The 18,204-nt window shown below is 40.6% G+C and overlaps 1 long non-coding RNA gene across 10 annotated transcripts in view; it reads right to left on the reverse strand.

The window, feature by feature from the left end:
• Positions 1 to 6,576: 6,576 nt before the first annotated feature.
• Positions 6,577 to 18,204, reverse strand: part of LOC106841438 (uncharacterized) — a 53,974-nt gene continuing 42,346 nt past the window's right edge. For 7 of the 10 annotated variants that reach the window (XR_011504001.1, XR_011504003.1, XR_011504005.1 and 4 more), the window contains 4 exons: positions 14,135 to 14,196; positions 13,744 to 13,820; positions 12,937 to 13,037; positions 6,607 to 6,786 (listed from right to left, as the gene is read on the reverse strand). This is a non-coding gene — a long non-coding RNA (uncharacterized lncRNA). Of the gene's footprint in view, positions 6,787 to 12,936; positions 13,038 to 13,743; positions 13,821 to 14,134; positions 14,197 to 18,204 lie in introns of all 10 variants that reach the window. The other 3 variants (XR_011504009.1, XR_011504008.1, XR_011504010.1) reach the window with 1 other exon arrangement.

Raw genomic sequence — 18,204 nt, forward strand, 5'->3', positions numbered from 1 at the left:
ATTGCTTTTAAGTTGTCCTGATGTGGCCCGTGGTTGACTAACTTATCTGTGTCATCCTTTAGAAAAGTTATAGGAATAACTTTTATAGCAATTTTGTTGTTGTTTCTACAGAGGCAAAAAAATCAGGGTCCCAGTATACAGTATGTTTTTTAAATTCTACTTAAAAAAAAAATCCCAGTATTCAGAATCTGTTTAAAAACTAATATAGATTGAATAAGTAAAAAACAAAACCATAGTTTGTAAGATTTCCTAGCTATGAAAGCACATATACTAAAATTTAGGATATCTACTTTAGTTATTTTTTCAGATTTTTTTCAGTTTTATTGAGATAAAATTGACATACAGCACTGTATAAGTTTAAGATATACTGCATGATGACTTACATATATTCTGAAATGATGACCATAGTAAATTTACATATAGATTCAAAAAATCATTTCATATAGATTCAAAAAAAAAGAAAAAAATGGTTTTTCCTTGTGATGAGAACTTTTAGGATTTCCTCTGTTAGCAACTTTCAGATCTACCATACAGCAGTGTTAACTATATTCGCCCTGTTGTACATTATTACATCCCCAGTACTTATTTATATTTTATAACTGGAAGGTTTCTACCTTGTGAGCATCTTCATCCAATTCCCCCACCCCTCACTTTTTTTCTTTTTGTAACAACTAAGATTTTGTGGTCTTTGGCAAGTTGTAAATCTTAACAGAGAAGGAGATAAAAATTAAGAAAAATAAAATTTGTTATGTAACTATCAAAAGTCAGGGAATAATATACATGCTTATATCTAACTCTGAAAAGATGATAAAAAAATGGTGATAGGATTTGCCTCTGGGAACAGAGCCTAGGATTGGGCAATGGAAGACAGTTTTTTGTTCTGTTTTTTCCCTTTCAATATACGTATATTTATGAAAAATATAAATGAAGCTTAAACCTTGTTGGAAGCTATTTTCTAGTCATGGATTATAGTATCCTGATATCAAGAAAAGAGAAAAATGCTTATATCTTTTCTTGATACAAAAAGAAGCTTTACTATGAAATATTTTAGACATATACAAAAGGAGAGAGAATGGTCATGAACACCACAAACCCATCACCCAGTGTGAACAATTATCTACTCAAACTTAAGCTTATTTCCTCTATGCTCCCACCCACTACCCCCTAATTTTTTTAGAAACAAACCACAGACATATTCATGTGAAAATATTTCAGTATATATCTTTAAAAGATAAATACTCTGCTGTTACATAACTCCAGTGCCACATCACATACACAAAATGAATAATTCCTTAATACCAGTTATCTAATAGTGTTCACATTTAACCTATTGTATTATACATTTTACACAGTTTATTTGAATCAGGATCCAAACATTGCAATTGATCATTAAGTATCTTGTCTCTTTTTAATACTTACCTCTTTTTTTCTTGCAGTTTTGTTGTTCTTGAAGAGACCAGGTCCTTTGTCCTGTAGAGTATCCCACTCTGAATTTTGTCATTTAATGTGTTCCTGTGTGCTCTATTTCCTGTAAATTAGTACTTAGATCTAGGCTTGATCAGATTCATATTTCATATTTAGTGTTTGACAAGAATCCTTCATAGGTGGTGGTGTGCATTTCCATCAGGAAGTACCTGATGTACAACGATCTGTCCTTTTTTGATGTTATCCATCATAGATGATCATTGCTACAATTTCTCATGCCAATGCCTCCCCCTCGTTTTGGTTATCTGAAGCTCTCTTCTCTAGTAGATTCCTTAGGAAGGGCTCATGGAGAGACTATTCTGATTTCTTACATTTTCCTAACTGTTTGTCTATGGTCTTGATATTTGTCTGGATATAAAAGCTTTACCTCATATTAAGTATCTTAAATATGTTTCTTGTCTTCTGGCATAAAGCATTGCTATCATACCGTCTAACAGTAATCTTATTTTCTTTCCTTTGTAAGTGACTTGTTCTTTTTGCCTGATAGCTGAAGTATTTTTTTTCTTTTTGGTTAGGTCCAATAATTTTACTAGACTGTGTCTCAGTGTTGGCCTCTTGGGTCAGTTTTCCCAGATACATAGTGTGCCTTTTCAGTATTTAGTTTCAGGTTTTCTTTTGTCTCAAGGAAATTTTCTTGGATTATGGTTTTTAGTATTTATTCCATTACTTTAAGAACCTCTTTATATATGTTGAATCTTCTTTGTCTTCTGTAGATTTCATTTCTTCTTGAATTCTTTATTTTTTCCTCAAGCTCTCTTTTTATTTTTAACATTTTCCTTTCCCATTTCTTTCTTTCTTGTTTTTTTTTTTTTTTGCCTGAGGAAGATTCGCCCTAAGCTAACATCTGTTGCTAATCTTTCTCTTTTTGCTTGAGGAAAATTCACCCTGACTTAACCTCTGTGCCAATCTTTCTCTATTTTGTATGTGGGTTGCCGCCACAGTATGGCTGCTGACAAGTGGTGTGGGCCTGCTCCTGGGAATGGAACCAGGACCACCGAAGCAGAGCATGCCGAACTTAACCACCGGCCACCGGCCCAGCCCCCTCCCATTTCTTTTAAGACATAATTTCTTGTGTTTATTCACTCTAGTCTTCATTTTTGAAATGACCATTTTCATTTATTTCTGATCTTTCCTGGGTTTTTCTTATCTCTCTTTTTGAATCTTTTTTCAAATCACTTCATTTCAGAGTTTTTCTCATTGTAATCTATCTTTTCTCTTATAGTTTCTGTCATTTTCTTTTAGCTCATTCTGGAATATTATGATGGCTATAGTTTTCATTTCTTTTTCGGATATGTTTTTCTGGTGTGCTTTCATTGTCCATAGAGTCATTATTCTTCTCTCATTCTCTTTATTTATTTATTTATTTATTTGAGGAAGATTAGCTCTGAGCTAACTACTGCCAATCCTCCTCCTTTTGCTGAGGAAGACTGGCCCTGAGCTAACATTCATGCCCATCTTCCTCTACTTTATGTGTGGGACGCCTACCACAGCATGGCTTGCCAAGTGGTGCCATGTCCGCACCCGGGATCCGAACAGGCAAACCCCGGGCCACTGAATCGGAACGTGCGAACTTAACCGCTGTGCCACTGGGCTGGCCCCTCGTTCTCTTATTTAACAAAAACTGTTTGATTTTTTTTACTGTATTATTTAGAAAAAATAATTAGAAGATATTGGACTAGGAGTAAAAGTTTTAGTCCTACCACTTAAATGAAGTGAAATAAAAAGATGGTGGTAATAAATACAAGTACTATAGAAAATAAGTTAAGCAGAGAAGGAAGATGAGGGATAGTTCATGCTGCAAATTTAAATGAAGTGGCTAGAGAGGGTGACCTTCGAACAAAGCTCTGAAAGGCTTTGACGGGTGGGCCTGTGGCTATCACGGGAAAGTGCTGTAGGCTGAGAAGAGCCAGTGCAGAGCTCTGAGGGGTGTGCGCTTGGAGCAGAGGGAAGAGGAAGAAAAGTCAGGAGAAAAAGTCAGAAAGACATGGGGGTGGGAGTAAGGTTGGGGGCAGAGTAGGAGGGGATCTGGGAGCTCATTGTAAGGATTTTAGCTTCTTTGAGTGAGATGGTGAGACACTGGGGGTTTTTTTGAGTAAAGTAAAATGGTTTGACAACATTTAGGGTCTTTCTGCAGCTGGCTGAGAATGGTCTGTATGTGGCAAAAGCAAGAAGGTCTCTTAAGAGGCTTTTTAAATAACCCATATACGGCCCAGGGTTCATGGGTTCGGATCCCGGGTGCGGCCCTACATACCGCTTATCAAGCCATGCTGTGGCAGGCATCCCACATATAAAGTAGAGGAAGATGGGCGTGGATGTTAGCTCAGGGCCAGTCTTCCTCAGCAAAAAGAGGAGGATTGGCAGCAGATGTTAGCTCAGGGCGAATCTTCCTCGGGGAAAAACAAAAAGGTCACATCCAACCTGTGAGGCAGGTAGAGTATCTTTTCCATTTTGCAGACGAGGAAATTAAATAACCCAGGTAATACCATGCAACTAGGTGATGACAAACCTCCCTGCTGGTTCAATTGCCCCATCCTACACTCTAAGGAATGTTACCTTCAAAACAGAAGATAGAATCAGTTCAAGCTCTGAGTTGACTCAGAAACAAACAATAGTTTTCTTCATAGAAAGCACAGTTTTGTTTTTGTTTTTGTTTTTTTTTTGGTCCTTAGAATAGATCCCATTAAAGATGTATAGGAAATTTGTGTTCAAAAGCTTCAGAATCTAGAAACTTAAACCATACCCCAAATGTAATGTAAGATGTAACTAAGAAAGACATTACAGTCCTGATATGAAAACTATCAGAAGGAACTAATGAAAAACTTTTTTCTTATTTTAAAAGTCCTTTATGTTCATGGTAAACACTCTCAATAATATAGGAAGGTCTAAATTTTTTAAAACAGCTTTGTGTGTATTCTCCCAGAAATGTTATGTGTGTGTATATAAACATTCTATAATGCATATAATATTATATATATTCTATGATATGTAAATTCTACACTCTGCATAATCTATATGTCATTGTCCCACCAATGGCATCACAGATTTCATACATACCTGCTACCATCTGCATAATCTCAGAGATGTCTCCTCTTTGCAGACAACCTGTCCTTGCCCAGACCTCATAGACTTTAGACCTTTGACTTCCTCACCCCCAAGGACCTATTTTCTTCCACCTCATCCAGCCACCCCAAAATCATTCTTTTGAACCCCACACTCTGACCTCAACTGCTACTGACTTCTACCTTAGTTGCTACTTCTCTTTTTGGTTTACATCTTTCCAAATGTTGTTAAGCTCTACGTTCATCCACTCTCTTCTCTTGCTTTCTTTGTTCTTGTGGCTTTGTACTTGTTTTATTCCTTTATTGCCATTTTGGTAGAGTTTCAGGAGGATACCACGTGGTCAGAGCATTCATCCTTTCATAATATTTTCTCTTCTCCTGGGTATTTCCCCTGTTTTCTGCCTTCTTTGCCAGCGACTTCTATTCCATTTGTCCTCAAAGGGCTCCCCAGGACTCTTCCCTGATCCCTTTCTCTGGTCTCCATGGGCGATGCCAACCTTTACCTACAGCATCTACAGTTGAAAACTTCCAAATCCATGTCTCAGTCGCAGACGCCTCCTCAGAACTTTACCTTTTAATGGCGCACATGCAACATGTCCAACACTAGTCTTTGATTTTCTTGCTTTTCCCTTAGGTAGAACTGCCATCCTCCAGTTGCTCAAGCCAGAAACCTGGGAGTTTTCATCGGTTCCTGCTTCTCTCTTACGTCCTATATCTAAGCCCTCAGCAAGTGTCATTGGAAATCCCCCCACAACATATCTAAGAATGGATGGCTTCTTTCCATTTCCACCTCCCCTCTCTAGTCCACATCCCTGTCACCGCTCACCTACATCAGTGGAATGCAGCCTTTTATGATTTGTATCCTGTGAGAAAAAGAAACTTGAGCATGCACCTCCAATGTATTTATATTTTTATATAATGTTTATATTTTATTTTATATTTTATGCTATTTACTTTATATTTGATGTATTTATATTTTTATTTAATGTTTATTTATTATATACATGTGCTATTGTGCTAACATGTATATTGTAAAACATGTACAAAAAGATATTTAAAAGGATAAGATTCGAGGGCCAGCCCCGTGGCTGAGTGGTTAAGTTCACGTGCTCTGGTTTGGCGGCCCAGGGTTCGGATCCTGGGCGCAGACATGGCACGGCTCATTAGGCCATGTTGAGGTGGCGTCCCACATGCCGCAACTAGAAGGACCCACAACTAAAATATACAACTATGTACTGGGGGGATTTGGGGAGAAAAAAAAGCAGAAAAAAAAAAAGAAGAAGATTGGCTACAGTTGTTAGCTCAGGTGCCAATCTTTAAAAATAAAATAAAATAAAAGGGTAAGATTAGAATATAACATTATTTTAAAAGTAATTCTTTAAATGTAATAATCATATAAAAACTTCTGCTCCATGAGAGAAAGGTGTTTGAATATGGTTCTTTATTTTTGGAAATGTTGGTTTAACACTTTGTGATAAAGCAATTTGAAAGATCAGTCCTAAGTTGAGTGTGTCTCAACACTGGGCTTGACTGTCATGCTGAGAAAGACACGCCACAAGGCTCACTGCTCAGTATCCAAAATTCGCATATGGTGAGGTTTGCTGTTAATTATAGTGGACATAAATCCTTATCTCAAAGTTTTCTTGATAATTTTGAATTTTTTGGCTTACTCCAAATAAGACCTGCTTAGATCACCGTTGTTTTTGCCTCCTTATGTGGCTGATTAAGAGCTCATACTGGGTGGAGGAGAAGTGCTCTGGTATGTTCTTGCTCCCTTGTGCTTGGGTTAAGAGTATTATCCTCAGTCAGATGTTTCTTTACAGGATTTTCTTTTAAAGCCGCTTGTCCATTTTGTGAGGATTGGTTTTAGAAAGCTGCTAATATAATCGGTGAGGCTACCTAACAGGGCACACACAACCTGAGATGCATGGCCACAAGTTCCATGTGAGCAAAAGTGGAAGGCCCTGTCCCAGTGTGGCACTTGGCTGTCTGAGGACCAGACCATGTGAGCAGTCAATGACAATTCACATATGAAATTTTGGTAAAGCTTTATTTTTTTTTTAAGACAAAATTAGTAGAAATTTTCTAGTAGCAGTTTCCACACCAAATGGGACGTCTTGCTCCCCTCCTACGCCAGGAGTGTGCATCTCACTTTGGAAATGACCAGTCTGGGCCCCTGCTTCCTCTCTTGCTCAGGCCATCAGTATGGATAGAGTGAAGACTGATTGTAAGAATGTGGTTGCTAAGGCAAATAGGGCAAAGAATAAAAAGCCGTTTGTTTGAAGTCAAGAAGTACACACATATCATCAAACTTGCTGATAAATTCAGGTTCCAGTGGGGCAGTGTTGAGGTAGGGTAACCAGAACTCCCACTACCCACTGCCCATGGAGTCCAGATGGTACAGGGATTTGGGCGAGGGATGAAGGGATGCCTTTGCTGTCAGTCAAGGTCAGAGTGCTTCGCAATGTGACCCAGGCAGGGGGGAGGGTGTATATAAGGTAATGTGATAAAAGGAATAAGACTTCTTTGTGTAGATCAGATGTGGGGCTTCAGAAGAACATGCATCCCTAGGTATGGAGGTGTGTTTGATTTTGTGCCTGAGAGAAAGCCAGCATGGAATGGAAGTCTCGTCTCACTGGCATCCTAGGATCCAGAGCTCACCCCTTTTTCAAGTAGGGGGATGGGAGAAACAAGCAAGGCCTGAGCTTACCTTTCCTCTTTGTGAGCCAGCAGAAATGGGGTTAAGGGCTCAAGAGAAGATGCTGATTTTCAGTAGAAGGCAAGGATGCAAAATTTGCAAGACACAAGAAAGAAGGGGATAGGAATTCCATTATTTTTGTTAGGAGGATTGGTTTGCTCTGGGTAAAGGAGGGTGTAGTGGGGAAGGAGGGACAGAAAATAGGGAGAGGTGGGGCCACCTGGTGCCCGAGTGGTTTAGTTCACGCGCTCTGCTTCAGCAGCCCAGAGTTTCAGTTCGGATCCTGGGCACAGACCTAGCACTGTTCATCAAGCCATGCTGAGGTGGTGTCCCACATGCCACAACTAGAAGGACCCACAACTAAAATATACAACTATGTACTGGAGGGCTTTGGGGAGAAGAAGGAAAAATAAAAAATAAAAAATAAATAAAATCTTTAAAAAAAAAGAAAAGAAAAGAAAATAGGGAGAGGTTAAAGAGGGGACTTTGGGAAATAAGGAGACAAGAGTTGAAGGAGAACCAGCCTTTACATCCTTGCCTTTGTGCATCCCAGAGAATGGGACCTAGGCCCTGATTATCCGTTCTGTTCTCCTTTGCTCAGAAAAGAAGTTTTTAAACCTTTTCAGGGGCTCAGTGTGTATGTGTTTTCCCAATAAGGAGGTAATCTATAGACACTTGCCAAAATTCCTTAGTTAGGCCTAATTCAGTTCTTTTTCTCTCTCTCTCTCTCTCTCTTTTTTTTTTTTTTTTTGCTGAGGAAGATCAGCCCTGAGCTAACATCTTCCTCCACTTTATATGTGGGTCACTGCCACAACATAACTGTTGAATGGTATAGGTCCACACCTGGGATCTGAACCTGCAAATCTGGGCTGCTGAAGAGGAGCATGCCGAACTTAACCACTACGCCACAGGACCAGCCTAATCTTTTTTTTTTTTTTTCTCTAAATAATATGGTGGAATTTTCAGGACAGCATGAGATCTAGAGACAAATCAAAGGACTATTCAGTTGCCCTGGCTTCTCTTCACAAAATATATTACATAATGTTCAGATATTACCACCTGGTTTCTATCCTCTGCAGTAAGATCTTTTATCTTCAAATATCTGAGCAAATGTGGCTCCTTACTCGAACACATACACACCTTGCAGGTGGTGGGCACAGCAAACACTTGGCTTCAGAAAGGAGAGGCTCCTGACCCTTTGTGTGTGTACTCCTGGGGCAGAACAATCAACCACCAGGACATTAGTCATAACTCATCTCCTCCCTGAAGCTGATTCGACAGGCAGGTTCTTTTCTACTCTCCAGGTGCATCAGGAAGCAGTGTGCTGACTTGGTTTTAGACAGAGTGTTTCCACATAACTTTGTAATTGTAAGGAATCTCTCTGAGAAAGGTCCCCCCAGATCCTGGGGTGACTTATTAGAGATCAATAATTTATAGCCATAATGTGCTAATCCCATTTGTATCCCTAGAGGGAAGAAAAATGTTGATTATATGGAAGGTGTAGGGACTTCAGGCCTGTGTAGAATTGACCCAGAATTGCCCCTCCCTGCCCCAGGGTCATCTGATGGGGCACAGCTCCCTCCTTGTGGACACCTGGGGATCAAGGAATAGCTGGACACCCACAGATGGTGTTCCCATTGGACAAACAGGGAGCTGATACTCCTCAGACTGGCTAAAGGACAAGCTTTCACATTCAGAAGGGGGATTTGCTGGGTGACATAGGGGCTTGAGATGGCTAACATTTCTCTTAAGCGTCTTGATTCTAAGTGTGATGTGGAGGAAGGGAAGAGAGGCAATGCTATAGAATATAATTGTGATAACATTTGTCCGAGTATAACTGTATTATGGTATTACGATTACTACATTTCAACTGCTGTTACAGCGAGCATTTCAATTACACAAAAAAGTATTCCTTAAAATAGAGGATGGTTTTATCTACCTATTTGGAACTGACCACAGCTGACTAGGAGAATCCATGTCTTACAAAGATGAGTGAGAGAGACGATAAGTGAGAAGAGGAGAGAAAGCAAGAAAAGAAGAAAAGAAGTGGAAGTAAAACACCACCTTTGATCAAGGCATTCTGCAGTTCAGGGCTGAGCAGAAAGCAGTCAAAAGATCTAAGAAAACTGACAGTAAGGGGCAAAAGAGTTCAAAGTGCAAACTGTTGGGAATCTAGGAACTCAAAAAATGGGGATAAATTCTGGATGAACTCCAGCTGATTTCCAGAAGAAAAACCAGTTAACAAAGCTCTGAATCTGAAACTCTGGGTACGACAATTCAATTATATCCCGAAAAGGAAGCAGAAAGGTTCCTAAACAGTTGTGCTATTCATTATATCTCCTCTAACAGACGTTGTTTGGTTAGACTCCAAACCAACAGTTTCAATTCAGTAGTCCATATCCCAACACATTTCTAAGGCAATAATTTTCTCACTGGCAAGTGACACTCCAGCCGTCCGGAGCTACTGCACGGCCTCGACAAACCTTGCACCCCTCGTCTCTGTGGCTGCGTGCTACTCCCCCCGCCAGGACCTCCCCCTTCTTCCCCTGCCCGAGTCCAGGGGTCTGTGCATCTTCCCTCCTGCCACTCCCTGAAGGGGTCTTTCTACACCTTTTACCTTAGTATTTGGACAGGTGACAGGCCTGACTGTCCAGCGTCACACACACTCGCCAGCTCGGAACCTCTCTTTGTTCTGTGGTAACTGATTGTGATGATGTACCCTTGAAGGCATGACTCAGCAATATAGGAAGCACTCAGGCTGTATTTTTGAGTGAATGATTAATGAATAGATCTATAATAATCAAGCACGGCATGTTTCAGTAAACATCTCAAAGTATGTCTCTAAGAATAACTTTTTCCTAACACCATTACTTTAACCTTTATATGAATGTAACCCAAGAATATTTACTACCAACTTTCCAATTTCAGCAGTCTTCTTTAAAGTTTTACTGGGGGCTTTTAATTCTTTCATTTCAACTAGAGAGCTAGCCTATAAATAATCTATACAAAATAATCAGAATGCCCCACAATACATACTAATTCAGTCAGTCAGCAAGAACTTAATCTGGGTACTGAGAATACGTCGGCAAACATAAAGAGCCTCTACCCTCATGGAACTTACATTCTAGTGCAGGGAAATAAGCAGTATAAAAACTACATGCCAGCCGATTAATAAAGAAAAATAAGCAAGGAAAGACGGTAAAGAGTGACTGGGGAGAGTTTGCCTAGAGTCAGGGAAGGTCTTTCTGATAAGGGGACACTTGAGCAAAGACATGAAGAAAGTTAGGTGTGTGGATACTGGGAAGGGCAACTCAGACACATGAACAGCAAGTACAGTGACCCTGAGGTGGGAGTGAGCCTAGGAGTCTGAAGAACTACAAGGAAGCCAGTGAGGCCAGAGCAATGAGAGATGGGGAGAGTTGTAAGAACAAGGTCAGACAGGGAGCAGAGCGCAGAGCCCATGGAGCCTTCCAGGCCAAGAAAAGACTTTGCATTTTATTCTGAATGAGATGGGGAGCACCAGGAGGGTTGAGAACTGAAGAAGGACTTGTGTTTTAAATGGTCACTCTGGCTGTTGCATAGGAGACCAGTGAGGAGGCAGTTCCAATAATCCGAGTGAGATGATGGTGGCTTGGACCAGAGTCGCAGTGGAGGAGATAATGAGAAATATTTGCATTCCAGATATATTTTAAAATTAAAAGGATTTTAGGGGCCGGCCACGTGGCACAGTGCTTAAGGGCACACGTTCCACTTCGGTGGCCGGGGGTTCGCCAGTTCGGATCCCGGGTGCGGACATGGCACCACTTGGCACGCCATGCTGTGGTAGGTGTCCCACATATAAAGTAGAGGAAGATGGGCACAGATGTGAGCTCAGGGCCAGTCTTCCTCAGCAAAAAGAAGAGGATTGGCAGCAGTTCGCTCAGGGCTAATCTTCCTCTAAATAAATAAATAAATAAATAAAATTAAAGGATTTTAGTGTAGAGTGTGAAAGAAATTGATTGAGTCCAAGGATGAAGTTTCTGGCTTGAGCAACAGGACAATGGAGTTGCCACTTACTGAACTGGGGAAGATTTGGGAGCAAATGGGTTTGGGGAGTTAGCAGACACTATTGATGCCCTGTCCTGCCTCCCGTAGGCCTACTTCTGAATTTGGAACTTGGTGGACAGTTCCTCCCTCATCCCTCTATTTCTCTGTCTCGGGTTATTCTCCATTGTGGAGAATTATTCAGCCTGGCTGTAGAGCAGCCTGGAAGTACTGGGAACCTAGATCCCCCAGGGATCTCTCTACCGGTAGGAATGGGGAGGGAGTTATTGGATAAATAACCCAGCTTCTCTCTTCCTGGGTGGGACAACTCTGAGACGCCTTCTACAAGATTCCTCCCACGGTATCCAGCAGGACTGAGCTCAATTGCCCACAGTAGTAACTTGTTCCTTAAAACACCCTTTATTAACTTTTCTCCCTTCTTTCTTGCTTCCCCTATTTCTTTGCTTGTACTTCCTGGGCTAACCTCTTGTATAAGTTTTCTTTTGCTGTATAACAAACTGCCCCACAATTTGGTGGCTTGAAACAACAGTGATTTTTGCTGATGATTCTGTGGGTCAGCAATTTGGGCTGGACTCAGCTGGCGATTCTTCTGCTGGCCTTGCCTGGGGTCACTTAGTGGCTACAATCGTCTGGCAGCTTGACTGAAGCTGGATGGTTTAAGACGACCTCCGCTGATAGATGGTATGTGCTAGCTGTCAGCTGGTTGATTTAAGAGGCTTCAGAGCGAATGGCTCATTTGCTCCCCATGCCCTCTCATCCCCACTAGGCCAGACTGGGACTCTCCACATGGCAGCCTCTAGCGGGCAAAAGTGGAAGCCACAAAGCATCATGAGGCTTGGGGTAAGAAGTCTCACAGCGTCACTTCTACCACATTCTTTTGGTCAAAGCAAGTCACAATGCCAGACCAGATTCAAAGGGTGAAGAGATATATCCCACTTTTGATGGGAGGGATGTCGAGGTCACATTGCAGAGGGGCAGGCATACAGGAAGCGAAGAAAGTTTAGGCCATCTTTGCAAACAGTTGACTCATCTTCCCTACTCCCCTGCTAACCAGGGCTCTAGGACCTTGTCTCAGAGTCGGCTCCCGGAGGAATCTAAACCAAGATGGGGTGGGTGGGAATCAAAGCTCTGGTTTGGACATGCAAAGTTTGAGAAGCTTATTGGAGAAACTCAAGTGGAGATTTTAAATTAGCAGTTGGATACATGAGTCTGGAATTCAGAACAGAGGTCTAGGCTAGAGATACTAAATTTGGGAGTCATTGAAATATATATATATATTTTAAAGTCACGGACCTGCCTAAGAGCGCATAGGGAAGGTGTGTAGAGAGAGAAGAGGTGAGAAGACCTAGTCCTGGGCCACTTCAGTGTTGAGAGGTCACGGAGACGGGGAGGGACCAGCAAAGGACACTGAGGAGGAGCAGCCAGTGAGGTCCTGGAGTGACAGTGGTGTCTTGGAGGCCAAGGAAAGAGTGTTTCCAAGAAGAGTGATGAATAGTGACAGGGAAGAGCATTCCATATACTCTCTGTGTAAAGTGACTTGGGGATCATTGTTTCATATGTGTATTTTATATCCATCTTCATTATTTTCTCATTAATTCACTTACAAGAATTATTTTACAACTCAAACATAGAGATAAGTAGAACACTTACCTTTGGGGCAGGTCTGTAAACATGGAGTTGAGAAGGAAGCCAAGGAAAGGCAACAGCCGGCAGAGTTCGCACAGTAACAAGTTTAACTAGTCTCTGCAGCCCTGGGGAGATATTCACGATTTTTATAGAGTTTAGTCCTAGATACAGGAGTTACCATGGGCCCTACATGGGAACTAGAGGGTCAAGCCATTTTAAAGTTCATATTTAAAAGAAAGTCAACATTATATTGCTTGTTTACAATTAGCTTGTGATCTGGTACTATCCACCCCACTCAAATCCGTTCTGTTAATTGCTATTCACACCTCATTTTAAGAATAACAATTTACTTTTCCCCTCCAAGTCTTCCCAAACCTGTTCTTGTCATGCATTCCAGATCTAATAATGCTATAATTTCCTGACTAGTACATTCTATGCCTAAAAGAAAGAAAAAGAGCCCACCTTAAATCCCAGGTTCAGAGCATAGTCAGAAAAATTTTTTCCATTGTCTGTAAACAATCACTAAGGAGCTTTAAATATGTTTACTGTTAATAACTGAAATTCAAACTACTTCTTTTGAAAAGACAAGGCAATTTCCCTTCTCCCTCCTTTCAGTGATTGCCAGATGGTGGCGGCCACACGGCTGCCCTCTTCCTTTACTGAGCTCCTGGGGATCACCTCCCAAATAAACACTTGCACCCAAATCATTGTCTCAGGGTCTGCTTTTGGGGGAGCCCAAACCAAGACAGTGCTCTGAGTACCTGGAACATCTCACAGCCCTGGGCCAGCACTGCCCCTGGCTACAAACGGTGTCACCCAGAGGCAGCTTACCCTTTCATGGCCACGTGTCCCCCAACTTTGGACAGCCCTCTCTGGGGTTGGCCAAGTAGGCATCTGAGTTTGCAATCCTGCACATGTAAGACAAAGGCAAGGGGAGTTATCTCTTTTTTACATTTTCAAGCAGTGAGAGAAGAGACGTAAGGAAGAGACATATTTTACAACTTCAGAACCATAGTACAATCTATGCAGTGCATGTAAATGAAAAAGCTAAACATAAAAACAAAAAAATACTTCCTTTCATAAGTATCTCATAATCCGTCATTTTTTCTTTTTCTAGTTTTTTCTCTTCCTGATTCTTTTTTTTCTCAAGTTGGAGTTTCAAGAGTTTCATTTCAAGAACTAACTTGCTTTGCTTAAATTTTGTTCTCTGGGCTTTTGTTACCTCATTAGCTTGAAAGCTTTCAGGAGGATGTTTAATCCTTCAACTTCAATTAGCAAGTTCTCCTGGAAGAAAGAACACACCACTGTCATTTCTAAATTAATTCCACAACCTTGCAAAATTTGATTTCCATAAAAGCATGTGAAAATCATCTTAGATAATTTAGGCAGCAATTTCATCTGACAAATGTGAGATTTGGTTCTTTCAAATGAAAAGATGTGTAAGGCAAAATTGCTTTCATGTGAAAAATATCACACATGATTTAAACTTTTTAATATCAATTACTCATTAAATCTTTCCCTAGATTTACTTCTGAATAAAATCTGAGAATTAGTATTAAATTTTCAAGACCATTAGCCCTTTATCTGATGTTAAGGCATGGTTAATGGTCCCATTCCCCAGGTGCTTAAAATGAACATTTCACAATGACAGTGATAGAATAATAGGGGGCAACTGCAGTTGCTGCCACATCTGAAGCCTGCTCATTGTAAAGTAATGCCAGATTCTTAAACTGGGACTAAAAAATAATGTGAGTTTTTAAATAGAACCTCAACATGCATTTACGTAAGTGGTGATGGCTCCTTCAAAAGAATGGTTCTCAACATATTTTGAGCCACTGTGGATCAAAACATGCTTAGAACCATCCCTCTGGATTGAAATTGATTTCTGAGCCCAGGGTGTAATCTTTTGAGTGTCTCAATAATGCCAAATATTTCTTCTTTGAGAACAGGTTAATTTTTTTAAAAACTGACAAAAGTAATTTGATAACAAGTCTAGTGAAAAAGATAGGTGATCGAACTAGCAGCATTGGTTTAGCAAAAAAAGCCTAGCAGTAAAATAATGAGACTGGTGTTCTTGCCTTGCTCAGAAACCGGCTTGGAGACGAGTCCGAAGTACTCAGTGTTTTGGACAGTGCAGTAGCATCATTGGCAGCTGCAGCTCCATGAGGGCAGGGCCTCTGACCATTTTGCCACTTACTGTCCCCCAGTATCTACCATAGTGACTAGTGCACAGTGGGTGCTCAATAAACATTAGTTGAATGAATGAATAAATGTGTAAATTCACAAGTACTAATTCAAAGTACCTGACATTTCTTGAATGCATATATTTGAAATAGTTGTTTTTAAAAGAAAATAATTTCCATAACTTGCAAATATAACAATAATCTGCTAGTTTATAGGAAATGCTCCAAGCTACTCAATTTTATTTCTTTTGACATAATACCATCTTCTAGATATAGTCCATTTTGCAAAATAAAACATCACTTTCACAGCGATTATGTTGGATGGGGAAGACACCATCACTCCCACTCTAGAGATTAGAACACTGGGATGCTGAACAGTTCAGTAGTTTGTCCAACATTAGTGTTATTCATTAGAATATTTCTGGCCACTAATAATAGAAATCCTAAGTTATACTGACTAATGCCCTTTCCTGACCAAACTACTGGGAAAGGGGAGAGGGTTACTCGTGGTGCTGGGGATGGAGTTGGCTGCTCCTGAGGTACTGGGGCTGTATGGGGCAGGGTGGATGCCTGAGCAAGACTGGAGTGTTACTGGTAAAGAGGAGGGTGGCAGTGGATCCTGGCTAGGTACTGTGTCCCCCACAGTCACCAACTAATAACTGGAAGAATTGGCACTCAAACCCAGCTCTCCTGAAATCACATGTAGTACTTTTGTTTTAAGGGGACATGCTGTAACGAACAGTTCATTTTACAGCAAGTTTTTAGGGATTAATAAATTTTACCCAGAGAATATATTAGCAGTTTTATTCCGGTTGAAAGTTAAATTTGATTTATATCTTATGTATTTTAATTCAGTTTAATACAGTTCACAAAGAGTTGTGGGGAGGATGCAAATTATACAAGTTTTTGTTTGTTGTTTTGCTTCTTCATTTAAAGTTGCATCACATTCCTAGAGTCCTTCTGGTAGCACTATTCTAAGTCCCTTATTAACATTATTTAAGAGACTGCAGAATGTATTCCAGTAATTTTTGAAGTGGTGTTATTTAATATTTCCTCAAAGAGAAGAATTAATGTTTCCTAAGTGAGCTTCTACACTAAATCCCCTGAGAAATTCCGGAGTTCAATAAATATCAGATTTAGAATTAGCATCCTTAAGATACATATGATGCCAGTGTGGCAGATATTGCAAGTGGCTTGCCCAGTAGCCATTCTCCCTATTGTCTTTACTCACAGAATTCAATTCTATTCTGAGCATAGAGTGTCCAGTTAAAATATTGAACTCTCAGCCTCTCTTGAAGTTGTGGGTACCATATAACATGGTTCTAGCCAATTCTCAATTCTGTAAACAGTGGCTTGTGGTAGCTTCTGGGGACATGACCATTGCCCATCCCCTCTTCTTGCTGCCTGACCCATGGATATGATGCTTGCCACTATGAAGATGAAAGAAATATCCTAAAGATGGAGAACCAGGGAGCTAGGAGGAACCAGGGCCCTTGATGACTTCTTTGAACAGCTGCAGCAGACTGGACTGCCCACCTTTCAACTCTTACCATGGGAAAAAGAAATCCCTATTTGGTAAAGCCACTACAGTAAGATTTCTGTTTACATGCATCCAGATGCAATGCCTGACTGACACCTTCAGCATTTCCATTTTTTTGCATTCTTTAAAACTCCAATAGGACCATTACTACAAAAAATCCTCCCCTGCCTAATCTGCTGATTTTTTTTGCGGGGTGAGGAGGATTTGCCCTGAACTAACATCTCTTGCCAATCTTCCTCTTTTTTCTGCTTGAGGAAGTTTAGCCCTGAGCTAACATCTATGCTAATCCTCCTCTATCTTTTGTATATGGGATGCCTCCACAGCATGGCTGATGAGTGGAGTAGGTCTACACCTGGGATTCTAACTTTAGCCACTCGGCCACAGGGCAGCCCCTACCTTACTGAATACAATTCATTCTTCTATGACATGTGTTTCTGTGCCAACAGTTAGCTCATATGCAACTGGCGTATAGGGTAATGAGGACAGCATTACACAGAAGTCACATTTGTTTATATGCTATTTTTCACAGCATATTAATATTTCAAAGCAACATATGAAGGTCTTAAGGGAAACCTGAAAATCCTGCAGAAATGCCTGCCTTTTGTGCAAGCGTTAGCAATTTAGTGACTTTAAGAACCACCAATCTTTCTGCAATGTTAAGCTATCTGGCAAGAGGCAACTGAAGGGCAGCTGAAGAAGCTGGGCATACATATGATTCATTTAACTCCAGAAAACATTTTTCCTCCAGCAAAGATGATCTCTAATTCTGTCATGTTTCCACATCTCAAGGAGGCAGCGTGAGCCGCAGGATTGGCGCTGTAAAAGCTGACAGGCGATGAAGGTGGGTGCAGCTGCACGTCCAGATTGAACGTGCTAATATTTTTAGCAGAATTATTATTGTTTTTATTAGTTCTCTGGTTACAACATTGCATAGAATTTAAGAAGTTTGCACCAGGTCTATTTTCCCCCTAAGTCTAGTTGATTTTAGGGCGTGATTTTGTAAAATTCAATTTTTAAAAAAGGAATGCATATATCCACTGAAGCAGAAATGTCTGATTCTTAGAAACAGATATTAACCCTTGCCAGGTGCCACTAATAGTCTGGGTATATAAAAAAATCGTCTCATTAGAACTTAAAAAGATGCAGTGAGCAAAGGAAACAATACTATGACATGAATAGCATAGCCACAGAGAAAAGTCTTGTGCATAGTAGTGTTTTCTATATAAAGAAAATCATATTCACACCTTTGCAAGTAACCATATGTTCTATTTACAATGAATTCTGGAAACAAATAACCCCACAGAGCAAGTCTTTTCGAGTTCCTGTCTCCCTAAATAGTCTCTAAACAAAGCAACCAAACCTGGGCTGAGCAGAATCTCTCCTGCACCTCTACTGTGTCAGGATGAACAACAACACTACTTGTTTAAAGACCATGCCTCTAACAGCCTGTGGAAGTCCAAGCTCCACTCCCACTAAAAGAGACCACCTAACACCATCCACCCATACAACCAAACAACTCACTGAAAAATGAGAGCCTGGAAGAAGAAAAGCGTGAGAAGAAAGGCAGAT

Source organism: Equus asinus, chromosome 6 (genome assembly GCF_041296235.1).
Source record: "Equus asinus isolate D_3611 breed Donkey chromosome 6, EquAss-T2T_v2, whole genome shotgun sequence".
In the NCBI taxonomy this organism is placed as follows: domain Eukaryota; kingdom Metazoa; phylum Chordata; class Mammalia; order Perissodactyla; family Equidae; genus Equus; species Equus asinus.